The 4,486-nt window shown below is 39.3% G+C and overlaps 1 pseudogene; it reads right to left on the bottom strand.

Annotated features, from left to right (window-relative positions):
- Nucleotides 1-1,918: 1,918 nt before the first annotated feature.
- Nucleotides 1,919-3,682, bottom strand: LOC105510774 (annotated as a pseudogene).
- Between the last annotated feature and the right edge of the window lie 804 nt (nt 3,683-4,486).

Raw genomic sequence — 4,486 nt, 5'->3', positions numbered from 1 at the left:
AGAGAATGGCAAGCAGCTTTCTGTAGCATGAAAGTTAACAGCTCTCAGGTTGCCCATTCCTGCAAAAGTTAATGTATCAAGGTGGGCAGAGGGCAACACAGTTACACACTAGAGGAAATGATCCACAGAAAATTAAGCTCTAGAACTGCTAACGTTACCAAAGCTGGTACTGGCTCATATTTTGAAATGCAAATCTGTGCTTTATATATATACTGCTCAACCACACTGCCATTCAACAGCATTCCTGCACTGCAAGGTAGATTAATCTTTGCCCCCATTTGCAGAGCTTCAAATATTCCTCAAACTTTTAGAAAGGGAGAAGAAGCAAAATCAGAGTTTCTCAAAGAAAAAAAAAAAATATATATATATATATATATGTATATAGGATTATCAGTGTTTTGAAGCTTCCTTGCCCTCTCTGGTAAATCTACTCTAAAGGTACTAGATGACACAGTGTGCCACAAACACTACATCCCAGATTGCTGGGGCCCTTTACTAACACAGGGTACCATAGAAATCTGCTCTCTACAGCAAGAGGCCAAAGTACTTTCTAGAATTTATATTGGGTAACACTGAGCCCCCTCTCATCTTTAGCTGTTCCTATAATCACTCTAATCCCCTTAATCCCAGCAACCTTCATCCAAAATATCTATCTGTCTATCTAACTGAACCCAGAAAAAGAACGTATTTACAAAGTTTATACAAATATACACACTCATTTTTCTACGGGACACGTTTTGCCACAGAGGAAAGAGGGTCAAGGCTCTAACCTGTCTACCATCAAGTGCCATACTGCTATGGGAGGTGTGTGTAAAGCAGTCTTTAGTGTCTGCTGTAGAGCGCAAAGGCTTGTCATGCGGCTCCTGCAATGATAGACTGCTCTTTCCTTTGGGAGTGATGATGTTTTATCTGCTCAGCCCAGAATAAATTTTTACTTGGGATTGTTTATTTATTTATTTATTTATTTTGAGACAGAGTCTCGGTCGGTTGCCCAGGCTGCAGTGCAGTGGTGCAATCTCAGCTCTCTGCCTCGGCCTCCCAAAGTGTTGGGATTACAGGCGTGAGCCACTGTGCCCAGTCAGGATTGATTTTTAAAATACATGTATTTACAGTGTGGATGAACTGCAGTTGTATATCAACTCCTCCACATAAAGAAAAAGAAAATGGTGTCTAAAATTACTAATGAGTTTTATCTTCCAGCCCTGGGCTCATTGAGTATTGGGTAGAAAGGGAAGAGGCTTCAACTTGAAACTAAAATGAAAAGACAAAATATTTTAAAAGAAAAAGAGAAAAGGAAAGAGTTACTATTGTTGATACCTTGGGCTGCGTCTAAAAGATGATATTCTGAATGGTCTCATAGCATAAGGCACTTCACACAAATAAGTAATAAGCCCTTCAGGTTTAAAAAATAGGATGAGTAATATTCCATGGTGTATATGTATAATAAACCTGCAGGTTTTGCACATGTATCCTACAACTTAAAGTATAATTTAAAAACAAAAGTGAATGAGTACTCGGAGAAGTTGAAATGCACTCGAGTCAGCTACTGGAGATTTTTGAAATCATAGATAAGCTTGTGTGTTCATTAAGATTCTTCTCTTTTTAGGGTTTCTCCCCTTCTCTTCTTTCTTTTACTTCCTTGTCCCTTTCCCCAGAAAACATTTTTTAAAAAAACCAGTAGTTAGTGCAAGTAATCGTCAGTCAGCACATAGTGCAAACAAATGGAACCAAAAAAGTGTATTCCTTCTTTTCAGCCTTCTTCCCATCACCAGTTAAAAAAGAAAAAATGCTTGAGCTCTTTTAAGTCTTCATAGTTCCAAAATAAAACATGAAAAACCCACAAAGAGAAGAGCATTCCCCTCAAAACGATGCGTCACAGATCCAAACGAGCCTTCTGTAGTTTGTCAAAGCATGCTTGTTAAGGTTTCTCATCTTCTACGGGCTCGCTGTGGTATTCTGCCGCACACAGGCTCTTGTCAATGTTGCTTGGAATAGGTTTAATTTCTGTTCCCAGCTGCTCCTCAATATTTTTCAGGTTGAAGCGATCATCATATGTGATCAAGTTGGCTAAGTCAGGATGACCCAAGTGACCTGATCTTCCAATATGATGGAGATAGGTCTCTGCCAGCTTTGGGAAATCTAAGTTTATTAACACATTCACAGCTTGTATATCAACATCTCCGGTAAACAGATCAGTGCAAACAAGATTGTGGCATAAGCCATTTCAGAAATCATGAAATACACAATTTTGATGTTCTTGCCTCGTTTTAGCATGAATATAGAAGTAAGAATAACCTAGTTGAGAAATCTTGGCTAGCAATTCAACTTGCTGAGAGGAGTTACAGAAAATGATCGACTGGTTTATCTGAAGCCTGGAGAAAAGTGCACTGAGGCAGTGTACTTTTTGGAGCTCAGTTACACATGCATAGTACTGGGTTACTCCCTTTAGAGTTAGTTCCTCCATTAGGTTAATCTCATAGTGTTTCTGCAAATGGGAATTCATGAACTTCTGTACACTAAGAGGGAAAGTAGCAGAATATAGTAAAATCTTCCTGTTTTTAGGTAGCATGAGAATAATATCCTCCATTTATCTGCACAAAATTCTGTGACAGCAACTTATCTGCCTGCTCATCCAATACTATCATCTGGACATGATCAACTTTTGCTACTCTTTTTTTTTCTTCTTCTTCTTTTGAGATGGTGTCTCCCTCTGCTGCTCAAGTTGGAGTGCAGTGGCACAATCTCAGCTCACTGCGACTTCTGCCTCCCCGGGTTCAAGCAATTCTCCTGCCTCAGCCTGCTGAGCTGCTGGGACTACAGTCGCATGCCACCAGCCTAGCTAATTTTTGTATTTTTAGTACAGACAGGGTTTCGCCACATTGGCCAAGATGGTCTCGATCTCTTGACCTCGTGATCTGCCCACCTCAGGCTCCCAAAGTTCTAGGATTACAGGCATGAGTCACCATGCCCAGACTCTTTTCTGAATAAGATCCAGGATTCTCCTAGGGGTAGCAATCACCACGTGCATTGTGTCATCAAGCCTTATTATGTCGTCTCGTAAATTGGTTCCTCCTGTGGTTGCCATCACTTTGGCCCCTCCCATGTGTTTCCTGACCTGTATGCAAATGCGACTGACCTGTAGAGCAAGTTCTCTAGTTGGAACACGCAGCATTGCTTGTATATTGTGCTTCTTCAGATCTCGCGGTTCAAGTAAGGGAATGAGACAGGCTCCGCTCTTGCCTGTTCCATTTTTTGCTCTAGCTAAGATCCCTACCAGATAAAGCAATGGGATTGCTCTACTTCTGAATAGGAAGTGGCTTTTCCCAGCCCATTTCAAAAATTCCCATCAATAACTCCCGTTTCAAGCAATAATCTTCAAACTCATTTTCTTTTGTGGAGGTCACATCAGAAGGTTTGATTCTTAGATCTTTCGGAGGGAGTTTTAAAGTCTTTTTCCAGTCATCGCCACGTCTAATAGTGGTGGTCATGCACTGTGCTTGCTGCTGGGTGCCATTATTGATTGTCCTGGTGTTTTTCAGCATAAGGCACTTCACACAAATAAGTAATCTGTTGCTGTGTCTGTGTGCCACCTTCCAGGGTCACCACTGGATTTCAAAGGGCCCCTCCGCTGACCATTTTGACTGGACAGACCCATTATAACAAGGTTCTCTCTTCTGGCTGTGCTTATGCTGTTTTAGTTGCAAAGGTGTCTTTCAAACTTCAAAATTTTGAAAGTCAGAAGAGAAATTGTAGTAACAGTTTATTAGGATCTCTCAAACGAAGAGATAATTATAAGTCTTGCTCAATAAATGAGTCCCTGTTGCAATGCTGGCAAGCACCTGTAAGTCTCTGAACAGTAAGCAGCAGCAACTTTGCTCTCTTGCACGGAATCAGTTTTTTATTTTTCAAAAGCCCTCTAACAAGCTGGAGTTATATCTGAATTCACTCACATCAATCAACGAGGCCACTCACGCTTGGCGCCCTCGGTCCTTTATTGTTGAATTGAAGATCCTCAAATCTGTATTTATTCTTAACTATCACATTTGATCTTAGTTCTTTCAGTTACTTCTCACTTAGTGCTGCATTCTTTAGTACAGTAAATTACATATAAATTTATTAAATAAAATATGTAACAATTTTAAAATATGTTGTATGTGTTGTCTACTAATTTTACTATTGTTTTAAATAATTGATACTTTTAATCAACGTTTTAATTTTAAAAATAAAACAATCAACAGAATTTTTTATTTTGTATTGATGTCACTAATTTAAAGATATTGTTCTTTCAACATCAGTGAACTAACATATTCTATAAAAGGTAGAAGAGGGGTTCATTTTCATGTTTGCTGCATGTTCTGTTTTCTGATCTGACAGATTTACAGACATCTTGAGCATCGATTTCCTTTGCATAGGCCATCTCTTTTCCTTTCCTGACTTTAGCATTAATTTGTATATTAGTTTTTACTTCAGTTAGGGAGAATCTGTT

Source organism: Colobus angolensis, unplaced genomic scaffold (assembly GCF_000951035.1).
Source record: "Colobus angolensis palliatus isolate OR3802 unplaced genomic scaffold, Cang.pa_1.0 Scaffold191, whole genome shotgun sequence".
NCBI classification, from domain to species: Eukaryota; Metazoa; Chordata; class Mammalia; order Primates; family Cercopithecidae; genus Colobus; species Colobus angolensis.
This window is presented reverse-complemented; position numbering and strand designations above follow the sequence as displayed.